At 40.3% G+C, this 20,379-nt stretch overlaps 1 pseudogene; it reads left to right on the forward strand.

Annotated features, from left to right (window-relative positions):
- The window catches only part of LOC132495319 (coiled-coil domain-containing protein 150-like), an 87,496-nt pseudogene that overhangs the window by 22,976 nt on the left and 44,141 nt on the right, over positions 1-20,379 (forward strand).

A 20,379-nucleotide genomic window follows, 5' to 3' on the forward strand; every position in this document is an offset into this window, starting at 1 on the left:
CTGCCTCCTCTTGTTTAACTGTTACATGAACCCTATGAAGTAGGCTATTCTCATACTTTTCCAATGATGAACCTGAAGCTTAGGGAAGTTAATTATCTGAAATTACTTGACTAGTGTGTGGTGAAGCTGAGATTTTAACTTCTGTCTGATTCCAAAGCCATGCTCTTAGAAAGCAAATGACGAACATACATTTACATTATCTGTTCTAAGAAAAATTGTGTTCTTTAGTGTTAAAAATTATGAAAATCACTGAGAGTGTTTCTCCACAAATCTACTTCTTAATATTGCCTCACTTACCCTCCTTTTTAAAATATCTATTTATTTGGCTGTGCCAGGTCTTAGTTGCAGCACACAGGATCTTTAGTTGTGGCACACAGGATCTAGTTCCCTGACCAGGGATCAAACCCGGCCCCCATGCATTGGGAGCACAGAGTCTTAGCCACTGAACCACCAGGGAAGTCCCATCACTTAACCTCCTTTTTAAAAGAAAGGTCCAAAAAGAACAAAATATAGGGACACAGCTAAACATAAGCTTCTCTTACTGAATGGAAGGTTAAAATGTTCTAATTTTCCCTTTGTATCCCACAGCTGAAGAAAGCCCTTGATGAAAGCAACTTCAGAGAAGTGGAAGTATCCCGGACCAACCGGGAGCTGCAGCAGAAACTGACAGAGTTGGAAAAGGTACTGAACAGCAGCAAGGAGAAAATAAAGGATCAAAAGGCCCAAATTAAGTTCCACTTATCAGCTAAGGCGAATAATTCTCAGAACATAGAGAGGAGGAAGGTTGTATGAGAAACGCTGACTCTCCTCTCCTCCTTAGTATCTGATGAGGATCCAGGCAGGGAGTGGTGTCTGGGGAAGATGGTTTCAGAGCCCCCCCACCACCATGTGTTCTCTGGGAATTACAGCTACACCTGGGAAGTGGGCAGATTGCCTGCGGGGAGGAGGGGGGAGACTCTTTGTCCCGCAGAGATACTGCTGCATCAGTGTTTGGTTTCTCATTAGCTGCCAGTGTCACATTCTGGCTCCCCAGCTGTCTCTTCCACAGTGATTGTACAAGACTTAGCTCTTTCGGGGTCAGGGGGCTGGATGGGAAGGAGAGCCCAGCAGGAACTGGTAACTGTGGATCTCATGTGGGATTCTTTCTGTCAGCCTATAGGCAAAAAGAGCAAGCCAGTTTTTCCACTGATCATCTTTCTATGTTATTTCCACATTTACTTTCAGCACATAGAAACAGAATTGAGCCAAATGGAGTTAATTAAGGATCAGTATCAGAAAAAAAGGCTAAGAATGGGTAGATGATTTCCACACACTCTGTTTACCATTTACATGAAATCCCAAACTTGGACAGGTTCACCAACCGTCTCCCTCTTCGTGCCCTACCAGTCACTGAGTATCCAGAAATGTGTATCTGAAATTACTAACCTACAGCAGGAGATGCAGCTGTTGGCCAAGAGCCAACATGATCTGTCGGCTCAGAAGAAAGAGCAAAAGCTGCAACTCGAGGCAGAGCAGAAGAGGAGTTGGGAGCTGGAGCATTGGTGCCAGGTAAAAGGGTTCTTAAGATTCATCTCAGAGATTACCAGCAAAGGCCATGTGCAAAACCCAGCATGTGGGCACCTGGCTTTTCTAGGCTCTATAGAAGAAGACAAACTTACAAGTCGTTCATCTTAGCTAAGTCCTTAGAATCATATGTAGGAATGAAGCCTGGAGCTTTGACTATGGCACCTCGTCTTCATGTTCAACCTAACACAAATGATACTCATTTTTAAAGAATGGCTAAAGCTCACATATGCAAAGTACTAGTTACTAAGTAAGACTTGTGAACTTCATAGTCTTTCAGGAACTTTACACCCCTTGGTTCTTCCCCGTAGCTCAGATATATCTGTTGCCATTACAGGACTTTAACTACTCCCAACCTAATGAAAAGCACATTTTATTAAGGAAAAGGGACTTCAAGAGACCGTCAAACTCTTGCCTTCCAACAGATATTGTCTGCTATGAAAAGTATTCTCCAGTTCTGGAAAGAGATGTTAATCATCTCTCAGGACAATCTGTAAATCAAAATCTATAATCATATACAAAAATGTATACTGTAGGTTCAACTGAAAATAATTGTTTTTATCCTATAGTCTGGTAGCACCTGGAGTTAGAAAGTACCCCATCATACTTTCATAATATGGTGGCTTATTTATTAACATATTGAAGCTTTTTCTTCCATATATAGTACATTGGGAGTTTGTCAAAAATCTCTGTATCACGTTTTCAGGAATTGGAAGAAATAGTTAGACACCTGAAGAAATGTAAAGAGGCAACAGAGGATAAACTGAAAGAAGCTAGTGTGGAATCAGAACAGGTAAGGCAGACCCACGGACATGAAGACTTAGACAAGCTTCCTCAGGCACGATGACCCTGAAACACAAGTCCGTGTAATATCCTTCAGTAACACAGTTGTCAGGAGTGCAAAAGGCAACAACCAATACCTTAGTATAGCCTCCGTTATAAAGAATAGTTTTAGATTAAGATTCTGTGTCTTGATGAGACATCATAGAATGCTAAAAGATTGATTGACATTGACTAATATTAACTTGGTCGTCCAAGCCCCTGAAATTCCAGAAATCCCTGGAATGGGGATTGACATATCTACACTAATATGTATAAAATAGATAACCAATAAGAACGTGCTGTATAATAAATAAATAAAATTCGAAAACCAAGAGATTCTTAAGCTACAGGTATCACAGTGACATTGCTGCCAGTTTATCCCCTTTATAGACTTTAAGTTACATGATAATATGACTGTCAGAATGGTATATTAAAAGGAATATGGGGGGGCTTGGTGAAGACGGTGCACTAGGAGGATGCGGAATCCGCGTCTGCTCACAACGAGGGCACCTGGGGGACCACGGACACCTAAGGGTTTGGGAGGAACCCCCAGAGACCAGGTAGGACCTGGGGCGTGGAGGAGAGTGAAGGGGGAGGAGAGCTGCCGTCTCTTCTTCCTACAAATCCAGTGGTACTCATTTAAGGGCATATGAGGAAGAAGGGGAACTCTGTAAAATGATTTCAGTACTGTTAAAAGATAAATTGAGGAATAATAAAATTAAGAGTTTATTTGAACAAAAATCAATTTGAGTCAGGCAGTATGCAATCGATTGCAATAGAAAGGCACTCTGAGGAGTTGTATAAAATGAAAGACTTTTATAGGCAGAGGGGAGCAGGAACAAGGAAGTTATACTAGGCAAAAAAGTAGATTAGTTACTAGTAGCAGAGTTACTTCCTTTAAGGGATGGCAGGGGTCTGTCAGGCAGATTACTCACCTAAGGCTGATCAGGCCATTTCTGATTGACTGGTTTAAGAGTTCTTTTCTGGGAGAGCCAAAACTGTAATTAAGTCTCAGTTTGGTGACATAAGGTTTAGCATAAGTGACTTCATTGTGGGCCTGTTGTCTTGTTTTCAATAGTAATCACTATGATATTTTTCCACTAGAGAAGTTTAGTAAAATTTCTAAACAAAAAGCAATATTCATAAGAAGTATAAACTACTATGTAAATAAGCTGCAAGGATATATTGTACAGCACAGGGAATATAGCCAGTATTTTATAATAACGAGTATAATCTATAAAAATTTTTAATCACTATGTCATACACCTAAATCTAATATAATAAATCAACTATACGTCTAGAGAAAATAAAGCAAGATTATAAAAATAGATGCAAGGATAGTCAATAACTGACATGTGTACTTACATACACTCCATATAATTTATTTTCACTTCTCCATACATGAGGTCACAAGTGACAGAAAGAGACAAACTTAAGCTTTAAAAAAAAAAACCTTTAAAGCACAGCAATGAGCACTGAGCAATTAGTGTGTGCCAGGCTCTATATTCCTTCTCTGCCTCCTCTTGTATAACTGTTACATGAATCCTATGAAGTAGGCTATTCTCATACTTTTCCAATGATGAACCTGCAGCTTAGGGAAGTTAATTATCTGAAATTGCTTGACTAGTGTGTGGTGAAGCTGAGATTTTAACTTCTGTCTGATTCCAAAGCCATGCTCTTAGAAAGCAAATGACGAACATACATTTACATTATCTGTTCTAAGAAAAATTGTGTTCTTTAGTGTTAAAAATTATGAAAATCACTGAGAGTGTTTCTCCACAAATCTACTTCTTAATATTGCCTCACTTACCCTCCTTTTTAAAATATCTATTTATTTGGCTGTGCCAGGTCTTAGTTGCAGCACACAGGATCTTTAGTTGTGGCACACAGGATCTAGTTCCCTGACCAGGGATCAAACCCGGCCCCCATGCATTGGGAGCACACAGTCTTAGCCACTGAACCACCAGGGAAGTCCCATCACTTAACCTCCTTTTTAAAAGAAAGGTCCAAAAAGAACAAAATATAGGGACACAGCTAAACATAAGCTTCTCTTACTGAATGGAAGGTTAAAATGTTCTAATTTTCCCTTTGTATCCCACAGCTGAAGAAAGCCCTTGATGAAAGCAACTTCAGAGAAGTGGAAGTATCCCGGACCAACCGGGAGCTGCAGCAGAAACTGACAGAGTTGGAAAAGGTACTGAACAGCAGCAAGGAGAAAATAAAGGATCAAAAGGCCCAAATTAAGTTCCACTTATCAGCTAAGGCGAATAATGCTCAGAACATAGAGAGGAGGAAGGTTGTATGAGAAACCCTGACTCTCCTCTCCTCCTTAGTATCTGATGAGGATCCAGGCAGGGAGTGGTGTCTGGGGAAGATGGTTTCAGAGCCCCACCACCACCATGTGTTCTCTGGGAATTACAGCTACACCTGGGAAGTGGGCAGATTGCCTGGGGGGAGGTGGGGGGAGACTCTTTGTCCTGCAGAGATACTGCTGCATCAGTGTTTGGTTTCTCATTAGCTGCCAGTGTCACATTCTGGCTCCCCAGCTGTCTCTTCCACAGTGATTGTACAAGACTTAGCTCTTTCGGGGTCAGGGGGCTGGATGGGAAGGAGAGCCCAGCAGGAACTGGTAACTGTGGATCTCATGTGGGATTCTTTCTGTCAGCCTATAGGCAAAAAGAGCAAGCCAGTTTTTCCACTGATCATCTTTCTATGTTATTTCCACATTTACATTCAGCAAATAGAAACAGAATTGAGGCAAAGGGAGCTAATTAAGGATCAGTATCAGAAAGAAAGCTATGAAAGGGTAGATTATTTCCACACACTGTTTACCATTCACACGAAATCCCAAACTTGGGCAGGTTCACCAACCGTCTCCCTCTTTGTGCCCTACCAGTCACTGAGTATCCAGAAATGTGTATCTGAAACGACTAACCTACAGCAGGAAATGCAGCCATTGGCCAAGAGCCAGCATGATCTGTCAGCTCAGAATAAACAGCAAAAGCTGCAACTCGAGGCAGAGCAGAAGAGGAGGTGGGAGCTGGAGCATCGGTGCCAGGTAAAAGGGTTCCTAAGACTCACCTCAGAGATTACCAGCAAAGGCCATGTGCAAAACCCAGCATGAGGGCACCTGGCTTTTCTAGGCTCTATAGAAGAAGACAAACTTACAAGTCGTTCATCTTAGCTAAGTCCTTAGAATCATATGTAGGAATGAAGCCTGGAGCTTTGACTATGGCACCTCGTCTTCATGTTCAACTTAATAAAAATGATACTCATTTTTGAAGAACGGCTAAAGCTCACAGATGCAAAGTACTAGTTACTAAGTAAGACTTGTGAACTTCATAGTCTTTCAGGAACTTTACACCCCTTGGTTCTTCCCCGTAGCTCAGATACATCTGTTGCCGTTACAGGACTTTTATCTACTCCCAACCTAATGAAAAGCACATTTTATTACTAAAAAGGGATTTCAAGAGACCATCAAGCTCTTGCCTTCCAACAGAGATTGTCTGCTATGAAAAGTATTCTCCAGTTCTGGAAAGAGATGTTAATCATCTTTTCTCAGGAGAATCTGTAAATCAAAATCTATAATCATATACACAAATGTATACTGTAGGTTCAACTGAAAATAATAGTTTTTATCCTATAGTCTGGTAGCACCTGGAGTTAGAAAGTACCCCATCATACTTTCATAATTTGGTGGCTCATTTATTACAATATTGAAGCTTTTTCTTCCATATATAGTACATTGGGAGTTTGTCAAAAATCTCTGTATCACGTTTTCAGGAATTGGAAGAAACAGTTAGACACCTGAAGAAATGGAAAGAGGCAACAGAGGATAAACTGAAAGAAGCTAGTGTGGAATCAGAACAGGTAAGGCAGACCCACGGACATGAAGACTTAGACAAGCTTCCTCAGACACGATGACCCTGAAACACAAGTCCGTGTAATATCCTTCAGTAACACAGTTGTCAGGAGTGCAAAAGGCAACAACCAATACCTTAGTATAGCCTCCGTTATAAAGAATAGTTTTAGATTAAGATTCTGTGTCTTGATGAGACATCATAGAATGCTAAAAGATTGACATTGACTAATATTAACTTGGTCGTCCAAGCCCCTGAAATTCCAGAAATCCCTGGAATTGGGATTGACATATCTACACTAATATGTATAAAATAGATAACCAATAAGAACGTGCTGTATAATAAATAAATAAAATTCGAAAACGAAGAGATTCTTAAGCTAAAGGTATCACAGTGACATTGCTGCCAGTTTATCCCCTTTATAGACTTTAAGTTACATGATAATATGACTGTCAGAATGGTATATTAAACGGAATATGGGGGGGGCGGTGTGAAGACGGTGCACTAGGAGGATGCGGAATCCGCGTCTGCTCACAACGAGGGCACCTGGGGGACCTCGGACACCTAAGGGGACGGGAGGAACCCCCAGAGACCAGGTAGGACCTGGGGCGTGTGGGGGAGTGAAGGGGGAGGAGAGCTGCCGTCTCTTCTTCCTACAAATCCAGTGGTACTCATTTAAGGGCATATGAGGAAGAAGGGGAACTCTGTAAAATGATTTCAGTACTGTTAAAAGATAAATTGAGGAATAATAAAATTAAGAGTTTATTTGAACAAAAATCAATTTGAGTCAGGCAGTATGCAATCGATTGCAATAGAAAGGCACTCTGAGGAGTTGTATAAAATGAAAGACTTTTATAGGCAGAGGGGAGCAGGAACAAGGAAGTTATACTAGGCAAAAAAGTAGATTAGTTACTAGTAGCAGAGTTACTTCCTTTAAGGGATGGCAGGGGTCTGTCAGGCAGATTACTCACCTAAGGCTGATCAGGCCATTTCTGATTGACTGGTTTAAGAGTTCTTTTCTGGGAGAGCCAAAACTGTAATTAAGTCTCAGTTTGGTGACATAAGGTTTAGCATAAGTGACTTCATTGTGGGCCTGTTGTCTTGTTTTCAATAGTAATCACTATGTTATTTTTCCACTAGAGAAGTTTAGTAAAATTTCTAAACAAAAAGCAATATTCATAAGAAGTATAAACTACTATGTAAATAAGCTGCAAGGATATATTGTACAGCACAGGGAATATAGCCAGTATTTTATAATAACGAGTATAATCTATAAAAATTTTTAATCACTATGTCATACACCTAAATCTAATATAATAAATCAACTATACGTCTAGAGAAAATAAAGCAAGATTATAAAAATAGATGCAAGGATAGTCAATAACTGACAGGTGTACTTACATACACTCCATATAATTTATTTTCACTTCTCCATACATGAGGTCACAAGTGACAGAAAGAGACAAACTTAAGCTTTAAAAAAAAAAACCTTTAAAGCACAGCAATGAGCACTGAGCAATTAGTGTGTGCCAGGCTCTATATTCCTTCTCTGCCTCCTCTTGTTTAACTGTTACATGAACCCTATGAAGTAGGCTATTCTCATACTTTTCCAATGATGAACCTGAAGCTTAGGGAAGTTAATTATCTGAAATTACTTGACTAGTGTGTGGTGAAGCTGAGATTTTAACTTCTGTCTGATTCCAAAGCCATGCTCTTAGAAAGCAAATGACGAACATACATTTACATTATCTGTTCTAAGAAAAATTGTGTTCTTTAGTGTTAAAAATTATGAAAATCACTGAGAGTGTTTCTCCACAAATCTACTTCTTAATATTGCCTCACTTACCCTCCTTTTTAAAATATCTATTTATTTGGCTGTGCCAGGTCTTAGTTGCAGCACACAGGATCTTTAGTTGTGGCACACAGGATCTAGTTCCCTGACCAGGGATCAAACCCGGCCCCCATGCATTGGGAGCACACAGTCTTAGCCACTGAACCACCAGGGAAGTCCCATCACTTAACCTCCTTTTTAAAAGAAAGGTCCAAAAAGAACAAAATATAGGGACACAGCTAAACATAAGCTTCTCTTACTGAATGGAAGGTTAAAATGTTCTAATTTTCCCTTTGTATCCCACAGCTGAAGAAAGCCCTTGATGAAAGCAACTTCAGAGAAGTGGAAGTATCCCGGACCAACCGGGAGCTGCAGCAGAAACTGACAGAGTTGGAAAAGGTACTGAACAGCAGCAAGGAGAAAATAAAGGATCAAAAGGCCCAAATTAAGTTCCACTTATCAGCTAAGGCGAATAATGCTCAGAACATAGAGAGGAGGAAGGTTGTATGAGAAACCCTGACTCTCCTCTCCTCCTTAGTATCTGATGAGGATCCAGGCAGGGAGTGGTGTCTGGGGAAGATGGTTTCAGAGCCCCACCACCACCATGTGTTCTCTGGGAATTACAGCTACACCTGGGAAGTGGGCAGATTGCCTGGGGGGAGGTGGGGGTGTGACTCTTTTTCCCGCAGAGATACTGCTGCATCAGTGTTTGGTTTCTCATTAGCTGCCAGTGTCACATTCTGGCTCCCCAGCTGTCTCTTCCACAGTGATTGTACAAGACTTAGCTCTTTCGGGGTCAGGGGGCTGGATGGGAAGGAGAGCCCAGCAGGAACTGGTAACTGTGGATCTCATGTGGGATTCTTTCTGTCAGCCTATAGGCAAAAAGAGCAAGCCAGTTTTTCCACTGATCATCTTTCTATGTTATTTCCACATTTACTTTCAGCACATAGAAACAGAATTGAGCCAAATGGAGTTAATTAAGGATCAGTATCAGAAAAAAAGGCTAAGAATGGGTAGATGATTTCCACACACTCTGTTTACCATTCACATGAAATCCCAAACTTGGACAGGTTCACCAACCGTCTCCCTCTTTGTGCCCTACCAGTCACTGAGTATCCAGAAATGTGTATCTGAAATTACTAACCTACAGCAGGAGATGCAGCTGTTGGCCAAGAGCCAACATGATCTGTCGGCTCAGAAGAAAGAGCAAAAGCTGCAACTCGAGGCAGAGCAGAAGAGGAGTTGGGAGCTGGAGCATTGGTGCCAGGTAAAAGGGTTCTTAAGATTCATCTCAGAGATTACCAGCAAAGGGCATGTGCAAAACCCGGCATGAGGGCACCTGGCTTTTCTAGGCTCTATAGAAGAAGACAAACTTACAAGTCGTTCATCTTAGCTAAGTCCTTAGAATCATATGTAGGAATGAAGCCTGGAGCTTTGACTATGGCACCTCGTCTTCATGTTCAACCTAACACAAATGATACTCATTTTTAAAGAATGGCTAAAGCTCACATATGCAAAGTACTAGTTACTAAGTAAGACTTGTGAACTTCATAGTCTTTCAGGAACTTTACACCCCTTGGTTCTTCCCCGTAGCTCAGATATATCTGTTGCCATTACAGGACTTTAACTACTCCCAACCTAATGAAAAGCACATTTTATTAAGGAAAAGGGACTTCAAGAGACCGTCAAACTCTTGCCTTCCAACAGATATTGTCTGCTATGAAAAGTATTCTCCAGTTCTGGAAAGAGATGTTAATCATCTCTCAGGACAATCTGTAAATCAAAATCTATAATCATATACAAAAATGTATACTGTAGGTTCAACTGAAAATAATTGTTTTTATCCTATAGTCTGGTAGCACCTGGAGTTAGAAAGTACCCCATCATACTTTCATAATATGGTGGCTTATTTATTAACATATTGAAGCTTTTTCTTCCATATATAGTACATTGGGAGTTTGTCAAAAATCTCTGTATCACGTTTTCAGGAATTGGAAGAAATAGTTAGACACCTGAAGAAATGTAAAGAGGCAACAGAGGATAAACTGAAAGAAGCTAGTGTGGAATCAGAACAGGTAAGGCAGACCCACGGACATGAAGACTTAGACAAGCTTCCTCAGGCACGATGACCCTGAAACACAAGTCCGTGTAATATCCTTCAGTAACACAGTTGTCAGGAGTGCAAAAGGCAACAACCAATACCTTAGTATAGCCTCCGTTATAAAGAATAGTTTTAGATTAAGATTCTGTGTCTTGATGAGACATCATAGAATGCTAAAAGATTGATTGACATTGACTAATATTAACTTGGTCGTCCAAGCCCCTGAAATTCCAGAAATCCCTGGAATTGGGATTGACATATCTACACTAATATGTATAAAATAGATAACCAATAAGAACGTGCTGTATAATAAATAAATAAAATTCGAAAACGAAGAGATTCTTAAGCTACAGGTATCACAGTGACATTGCTGCCAGTTTATCCCCTTTATAGACTTTAAGTTACATGATAATATGACTGTCAGAATGGTATATTAAAAGGAATATGGGGGGGCTTGGTGAAGACGGTGCACTAGGAGGATGCGGAATCCGCGTCTGCTCACAACGAGGGCACCTGGGGGACCACGGACACCTAAGGGTTTGGGAGGAACCCCCAGAGACCAGGTAGGACCTGGGGCGTGGAGGAGAGTGAAGGGGGAGGAGAGCTGCCGTCTCTTCTTCCTACAAATCCAGTGGTACTCATTTAAGGGCATATGAGGAAGAAGGGGAACTCTGTAAAATGATTTCAGTACTGTTAAAAGATAAATTGAGGAATAATAAAATTAAGAGTTTATTTGAACAAAAATCAATTTGAGTCAGGCAGTATGCAATCGATTGCAATAGAAAGGCGCTCTGAGGAGTTGTATAAAATGAAAGACTTTTATAGGCAGAGGGGAGCAGGAACAAGGAAGTTATACTAGGCAAAAAAGTAGATTAGTTACTAGTAGCAGAGTTACTTCCTTTAAGGGATGGCAGGGGTCTGTCAGGCAGATTACTCACCTAATGCTGATCAGGCCATTTCTGATTGACTGGTTTAAGAGTTCTTTTCTGGGAGAGCCAAAACTGTAATTAAGTCTCAGTTTGGTGACATAAGGTTTAGCATAAGTGACTTCATTGTGGGCCTGTTGTCTTGTTTTCAATAGTAATCACTATGTTATTTTTCCACTAGAGAAGTTTAGTAAAATTTCTAAACAAAAAGCAATATTCATAAGAAGTATAAACTACTATGTAAATAAGCTGCAAGGATATATTGTACAGCACAGGGCATATAGCCAGTATTTTATAATAACGAGTATAATCTATAAAAATTTTTAATCACTATGTCATACACCTAAATCTAATATAATATAATAAATCAACTATACCTCTAGAGAAAATAAAGCAAGATTATAAAAATAGATGCAAGGATAGTCAATAACTGACAGGTGTACTTACATACACTCCATATAATTTATTTTCACTTCTCCATACATGAGGTCACAAGTGACAGAAAGAGACAAGCTTAAGCTTCAAAAAAAAAAAAAAACCTTTAAAGCACAGCAATGAGCACTGAGCAATTAGTGTGTGCCAGGCTCTATATTCCTTCTCTGCCTCCTCTTGTTTAACTGTTACATGAACCCTATGAAGTAGGCTATTCTCATACTTTTCCAATGATGAACCTGAAGCTTAGGGAAGTTAATTATCTGAAATTACTTGACTAGTGTGTGGTGAAGCTGAGATTTTAACTTCTGTCTGATTCCAAAGCCATGCTCTTAGAAAGCAAATGACGAACATACATTTACATTATCTGTTCTAAGAAAAATTGTGTTCTTTAGTGTTAAAAATTATGAAAATCACTGAGAGTGTTTCTCCACAAATCTACTTCTTAATATTGCCTCACTTACCCTCCTTTTTAAAATATCTATTTATTTGGCTGTGCCAGGCCTTAGTTGCAGCACACAGGATCTTTAGTTGTGGCACGCAGGATCTAGTTCCCTGACCAGGGATCAAACCCGGCCCCCATGCATTGGGAGCACAGAGTCTTAGCCACTGGACCACCAGGGAAGTCCCATCACTTAACCTCCTTTTTAAAAGAAAGGTCCAAAAAGAACAAAATATAGGGACACAGCTAAACATAAGCTTCTCTTCCTGAATGGAAGGTTAAAATGTTCTAATTTTCCCTTTGTATCCCACAGCTGAAGAAAGCCCTTGATGAAAGCAACTTCAGAGAAGTGGAAGTATCCCGGACCAACCGGGAGCTGCGGCAGAAACTGACAGAGTTGGAAAAGGTACTGAACAGCAGCAAGGAGAAAATAAAGGATCAAAAGGCCCAAATTAAGTTCCACTTATCAGCTAAGGCGAATAATGCTCAGAACATAGAGAGGAGGAAGTTTGTATGAGAAACCCTGAATCTCCTCTCCTCCTTAGTATCTGATGAGGATCCAGGCAGGGAGTGGTGTCTGGGGAAGATGGTTTCAGAGCCCCACCACCACCATGTGTTCTCTGGGAATTACAGCTACACCTGGGAAGTGGGCAGATTGCCTGCGGGGAGGTGTGGGGAGACTCTTTTTCCCGCAGAGATACTGCTGCATCAGTGTTTGGTTTCTCATTAGCTGCCAGTGTCACATTCTGGCTCCCCAGCTGTCTCTTCCACAGTGATTGTACAAGACTTAGCTCTTTCGGGGTCAGGGGGCTGGATGGGAAGGAGAGCCCAGCAGGAACTGGTAACTGTGGATCTCATGTGGGATTCTTTCTGTCAGCCTATAGGCAAAAAGAGCAAGCCAGTTTTTCCACTGATCATCTTTCTATGTTATTTCCACATTTACTTTCAGCACTTAGAAACAGAATTGAGCCAAATGGAGTTAATTAAGGATCAGTATCAGAAAAAAAGGCTAAGAATGGGTAGATGATTTCCACACACTCTGTTTACCATTCACATGAAATCCCAAACTTGGACAGGTTCACCAACCGTCTCCCTCTTTGTGCCCTACCAGTCACTGAGTATCCAGAAATGTGTATCTGAAATTACTAACCTACAGCAGGAGATGCAGCTGTTGGCCAAGAGCCAACATGATCTGTCGGCTCAGAAGAAAGAGCAAAAGCTGCAACTCGAGGCAGAGCAGAAGAGGAGTTGGGAGCTGGAGCATTGGTGCCAGGTAAAAGGGTTCTTAAGATTCATCTCAGAGATTACCAGCAAAGGGCATGTGCAAAACCCGGCATGAGGGCACCTGGCTTTTCTAGGCTCTATAGAAGAAGACAAACTTACAAGTCGTTCATCTTAGCTAAGTCCTTAGAATCATATGTAGGAATGAAGCCTGGAGCTTTGACTATGGCACCTCGTCTTCATGTTCAACCTAACACAAATGATACTCATTTTTAAAGAATGGCTAAAGCTCACATATGCAAAGTACTAGTTACTAAGTAAGACTTGTGAACTTCATAGTCTTTCAGGAACTTTACACCCCTTGGTTCTTCCCCGTAGCTCAGATATATCTGTTGCCATTACAGGACTTTAACTACTCCCAACCTAATGAAAAGCACATTTTATTAAGGAAAAGGGACTTCAAGAGACCGTCAAACTCTTGCCTTCCAACAGAGATTGTCTGCTATGAAAAGTATTCTCCAGTTCTGGAAAGAGATGTTAATCATCTCTCAGGACAATCTGTAAATCAAAATCTATAATCATATACAAAAATGTATACTGTAGGTTCAACTGAAAATAATTGTTTTTATCCTATAGTCTGGTAGCACCTGGAGTTAGAAAGTACCCCATCATACTTTCATAATATGGTGGCTTATTTATTAACATATTGAAGCTTTTTCTTCCATATATAGTACATTGGGAGTTTGTCAAAAATCTCTGTATCACGTTTTCAGGAATTGGAAGAAATAGTTAGACACCTGAAGAAATGTAAAGAGGCAACAGAGGATAAACTGAAAGAAGCTAGTGTGGAATCAGAACAGGTAAGGCAGACCCACGGACATGAAGACTTAGACAAGCTTCCTCAGGCACGATGACCCTGAAACACAAGTCCGTGTAATATCCTTCAGTAACACAGTTGTCAGGAGTGCAAAAGGCAACAACCAATACCTTAGTATAGCCTCCGTTATAAAGAATAGTTTTAGATTAAGATTCTGTGTCTTGATGAGACATCATAGAATGCTAAAAGATTGATTGACATTGACTAATATTAACTTGGTCGTCCAAGCCCCTGAAATTCCAGAAATCCCTGGAATTGGGATTGACATATCTACACTAATATGTATAAAATAGATAACCAATAAGAACGTGCTGTATAATAAATAAATAAAATTCGAAAACGAAGAGATTCTTAAGCTACAGGTATCACAGTGACATTGCTGCCAGTTTATCCCCTTTATAGACTTTAAGTTACATGATAATATGACTGTCAGAATGGTATATTAAAAGGAATATGGGGGGGCTTGGTGAAGACGGTGCACTAGGAGGATGCGGAATCCGCGTCTGCTCACAACGAGGGCACCTGGGGGACCACGGACACCTAAGGGTTCGGGAGGAACCCCCAGAGACCAGGTAGGACCTGGGGCGTGGCGGGGAGTGAAGGGGGAGGAGAGCTGCCGTCTCTTCTTCCTACAAATCCAGTGGTACTCATTTAAGGGCATATGAGGAAGAAGGGGAACTCTGTAAAATGATTTCAGTACTGTTAAAAGATAAATTGAGGAATAATAAAATTAAGAGTTTATTTGAACAAAAATCAATTTGAGTCAGGCAGTATGCAATCGATTGCAATAGAAAGGCGCTCTGAGGAGTTGTATAAAATGAAAGACTTTTATAGGCAGAGGGGAGCAGGAACAAGGAAGTTATACTAGGCAAAAAAGTAGATTAGTTACTAGTAGCAGAGTTACTTCCTTTAAGGGATGGCAGGGGTCTGTCAGGCAGATTACTCACCTAATGCTGATCAGGCCATTTCTGATTGACTGGTTTAAGAGTTCTTTTCTGGGAGAGCCAAAACTGTAATTAAGTCTCAGTTTGGTGACATAAGGTTTAGCATAAGTGACTTCATTGTGGGCCTGTTGTCTTGTTTTCAATAGTAATCACTATGTTATTTTTCCACTAGAGAAGTTTAGTAAAATTTCTAAACAAAAAGCAATATTCATAAGAAGTATAAACTACTATGTAAATAAGCTGCAAGGATATATTGTACAGCACAGGGCATATAGCCGGTATTTTATAATAACGAGTATAATCTATAAAAATTTTTAATCACTATGTCATACACCTAAATCTAATATAATATAATAAATCAACTATACCTCTAGAGAAAATAAAGCAAGATTATAAAAATAGATGCAAGGATAGTCAATAACTGACAGGTGTACTTACATACACTCCATATAATTTATTTTCACTTCTCCATACATGAGGTCACAAGTGACAGAAAGAGACGAACTTAAGCTTTAAAAAAAAAAAAAAAAACCTTTAAAGCACAGCAATGAGCACTGAGCAATTATTGTGTGCCAGGCTCTATATTCCTTCTCTGCCTCCTCTTGTTTAACTGTTACATGAACCCTATGAAGTAGGCTATTCTCATACTTTTCCAATGATGAACCTGAAGCTTAGGGAAGTTAATTATCTGAAATTACTTGACTAGTGTGTGGTGAAGCTGAGATTTTAACTTCTGTCTGATTCCAAAGCCATGCTCTTAGAAAGCAAATGACGAACATACATTTACATTATCTGTTCTAAGAAAAATTGTGTTCTTTAGTGTTAAAAATTATGAAAATCACTGAGAGTGTTTCTCCACAAATCTACTTCTTAATATTGCCTCACTTACCCTCCTTTTTAAAATATCTATTTATTTGGCTGTGCCAGGTCTTAGTTGCAGCACACAGGATCTTTAGTTGTGGCACACAGGATCTAGTTCCCTGACCAGGGATCAAACCCGGCCCCCATGCATTGGGAGCACAGAGTCTTAGCCACTGAACCACCAGGGAAGTCCCATCACTTAACCTCCTTTTTAAAAGAAAGGTCCAAAAAGAACAAAATATAGGGACACAGCTAAACATAAGCTTCTCTTACTGAATGGAAGGTTAAAATGTTCTAATTTTCCCTTTGTATCCCACAGCTGAAGAAAGCCCTTGATGAAAGCAACTTCAGAGAAGTGGAAGTATCCCGGACCAACCGGGAGCTGCAGCAGAAACTGACAGAGTTGGAAAAGGTACTGAACAGCAGCAAGGAGAAAATAAAGGATCAAAAGGCCCAAATTAAGTTCCACTTATCAGCTAAGGCGAATAATGCTCAGTACATAGAGAGGAGGAAGGTTGTATGAGAAACCCTGACTCTCCTCTCCTCCTTAGTATCTGATGAGGATCCAGGCAGGGAGTGGTGTCTGGGGAAGATGGTTTCAGAGCCCCACCACTACCATGTGTTCTCTGGGAATTACAGCTACACCTGGGAAGTGGGCAGATTGCCTGGGGGGAGGTGGGGGTGTGACTCTTTTTCCCGCAGAGATACTGCTGCATCAGTGTTTGGTTTCTCATTAGCTGCCAGTGTCACATTCTGGCTCCCCAGCTGTCTCTTCCACAGTGATTGTACAAGACTTAGCTCTTTCGGGGTCAGGGGGCTGGATGGGAAGGAGAGCCCAGCAGGAACTGGTAACTGTGGATCTCATGTGGGATTCTTTCTGTCAGCCTATAGGCAAAAAGAGAAAGCCAGTTTTTCCACTGATCATCTTTCTATGTTATTTCCACATTTACATTCAGCAAATAGAAACAGAATTGAGGCAAAGGGAGCTAATTAAGGATCAGTATCAGAAAGAAAGCTATGAAAGGGTAGATTATTTCCACACACTGTTTACCATTCACATGAAATCCCAAACTTGGGCAGGTTCACCAACCGTCTCCCTCTTTGTGCCCTACCAGTCACTGAGTATCCAGAAATGTGTATCTGAAACGACTAACCTACAGCAGGAAATGCAGCCATTGGCCAAGAGCCAGCATGATCTGTCAGCTCAGAATAAACAGCAAAAGCTGCAACTCGAGGCAGAGCAGAAGAGGAGGTGGGAGCTGGAGCATCGGTGCCAGGTAAAAGGGTTCCTAAGACTCACCTCAGAGATTACCAGCAAAGGCCATGTGCAAAACCCAGCATGAGGGCACCTGGCTTTTCTAGGCTCTATAGAAGAAGACAAACTTACAAGTCGTTCATCTTAGCTAAGTCCTTAGAATCATATGTAGGAATGAAGCCTGGAGCTTTGACTATGGCACCTCGTCTTCATGTTCAACTTAATAAAAATGATACTCATTTTTGAAGAACGGCTAAAGCTCACATATGCAAAGTACTAGTTACTAAGTAAGACTTGTGAACTTCATAGTCTTTCAGGAACTTTACACCCCTTGGTTCTTCCCCGTAGCTCAGATACATCTGTTGCCGTTACAGGACTTTTATCTACTCCCAACCTAATGAAAAGCACATTTTATTACTAAAAAGGGATTTCAAGAGACCATCAAGCTCTTGCCTTCCAACAGAGATTGTCTGCTATGAAAAGTATTCTCCAGTTCTGGAAAGAGATGTTAATCATCTTTTCTCAGGAGAATCTGTAAATCAAAATCTATAATCATATACACAAATGTATACTGTAGGTTCAACTGAAAATAATAATTTTTATCCTATAGTCTGGTAGCACCTGGAGTTAGAAAGTACCCCATCATACTTTCATAATTTGGTGGCTCATTTATTACAATATTGAAGCTTTTTCTTCCATATATAGTACATTGGGAGTTTGTCAAAAATCTCTGTATCACGTTTTCAGGAATTGGAAGAAACAGTTAGACACCTGAAGAAATGGAAAGAGGCAACAGAGGATAAACTGAAAGAAGCTAGTGTGGAATCAGAACAGGTAAGGCAGACCCACGGACATGAAGACTTAGACAAGCTTCCTCAGACACGATGACCCTGAAACACAAGTCCGTGTAATATCCTTCAGTAACACAGTTGTCAGGAGTGCAAAAGGCAACAACCAATACCTTAGTATAGCCTCCGTTATAAAGAATAGTTTTAGATTAAGATTCTGTGTCTTGATGAGACATCATAGAATGCTAAAAGATTGATTGACATTGACTAATATTAACTTGGTCGTCCAAGCCCCTGAAATTCCAGAAATCCCTGGAATTGGGATTGACATATCTACACTAATATGTATAAAATAGATAACCAATAAGAACGTGCTGTATAATAAATAAATAAAATTCGAAAACGAAGAGATTCTTAAGCTAAAGGTATCACAGTGACATTGCTGCCAGTTTATCCCCTTTATAGACTTTAAGTTTCATGATAATATGACTGTCAGAATGGTATATTAAAAGGAATATAGGGGGGGCTTGGTGAAGACGGTGCACTAGGAGGATGCGGAATCCGCATCTGCTCACAACGAGGGCACCTGGGGGACCTCGGACACCTAAGGGGACGGGAGGAACCCCCAGAGACCAGGTAGGACCTGGGGCGTGTGGGGGAGTGAAGGGGGAGGAGAGCTGCCGTCTCTTCTTCCTACAAATCCAGTGGTACTCATTTAAGGGCATATGAGGAAGAAGGGGAACTCTGTAAAATGATTTCAGTACTGTTAAAAGATAAATTGAGGAATAATAAAATTAAGAGTTTATTTGAACAAAAATCAATTTGAGTCAGGCAGTATGCAATCGATTGCAATAGAAAGGCGCTCTGAGGAGTTGTATAAAATGAAAGACTTTTATAGGCAGAGGGGAGCAGGAACAAGGAAGTTATACTAGGCAAAAAAGTAGATTAGTTACTAGTAGCAGAGTTACTTCCTTTAAGGGATGGCAGGGGTCTGTCAGGCAGATTACTCACCTAAGGCTGATCAGGCCATTTCTGATTGACTGGTTTAAGAGTTCTTTTCTGGGAGAGCCAAAACTGTAATTAAGTCTCAGTTTGGTGACATAAGGTTTAGCATAAGTGACTTCATTGTGGGCCTGTTGTCTTGTTTTCAATAGTAATCACTATGTTATTTTTCCACTAGAGAAGTTTAGTAAAATTTCTAAACAAAAAGCAATATTCATAAGAAGTATAAACTACTATGTAAATAAGCTGCAAGGATATATTGTACAGCACAGGGCATATAGCCAGTATTTTATAATAACGAGTATAATCTATAAAAATTTTTAATCACTATGTCATACACCTAAATCTAATATAATATAATAAATCAACTATACCTCTAGAGAAAATAAAGCAAGATTATAAAAATAGATGCAAGGATAGTCAATAACTGACAGGTGTACTTACATACACTCCATATAATTTATTTTCACTTCTCCATACATGAGGTCACAAGTGACAGAAAGAGACGAACTTAAGCTTTAAAAAAAAAAAAACCTTTAAAGCACAGCAATGAGCACTGAGCAATTATTGTGTGCCAGGCTCTATATTCCTTCTCTGCCTCCTCTTGTTTAACTGTTACATGAACCCTATGAAGTAGGCTATTCTCATACTTTTCCAATGATGAACCTGAAGCTTAGGGAAGTTAATTATCTGAAATTACTTGACTAGTGTGTGGTGAAGCTGAGATTTTAACTTCTGTCTGATTCCAAAGCCATGCTCTTAGAAAGCAAATGACGAACATACATTTACATTATCTGTTCTAAGAAAAATTGTGTTCTTTAGTGTTAAAAATTATGAAAATCACTGAGAGTGTTTCTCCACAAATCTACTTCTTAATATTGCCTCACTTACCCTCCTTTTTAAAATATCTATTTATTTGGCTGTGCCAGGTCTTAGTTGCAGCACACAGGATCTTTAGTTGTGGCACACAGGATCTAGTTCCCTGACCAGGGATCAAACCCGGCCCCCATGCATTGGGAGCACACAGTCTTAGCCACTGAACCACCAGGGAAGTCCCATCACTTAACCTCCTTTTTAAAAGAAAGGTCCAAAAAGAACAAAATATAGGGACACAGCTAAACATAAGCTTCTCTTACTGAATGGAAGGTTAAAATGTTCTAATTTTCCCTTTGTATCCCACAGCTGAAGAAAGCCCTTGATGAAAGCAACTTCAGAGAAGTGGAAGTATCCCGGACCAACCGGGAGCTGCAGCAGAAACTGACAGAGTTGGAAAAGGTACTGAACAGCAGCAAGGAGAAAATAAAGGATCAAAAGGCCCAAATTAAGTTCCACTTATCAGCTAAGGCGAATAATGCTCAGAACATAGAGAGGAGGAAGGTTGTATGAGAAACCCTGACTCTCCTCTCCTCCTTAGTATCTGATGAGGATCCAGGCAGGGAGTGGTGTCTGGGGAA

This window comes from Mesoplodon densirostris, chromosome 8 (assembly GCF_025265405.1).
Source record: "Mesoplodon densirostris isolate mMesDen1 chromosome 8, mMesDen1 primary haplotype, whole genome shotgun sequence".
Lineage (NCBI taxonomy): Eukaryota > Metazoa > Chordata > Mammalia > Artiodactyla > Ziphiidae > Mesoplodon > Mesoplodon densirostris.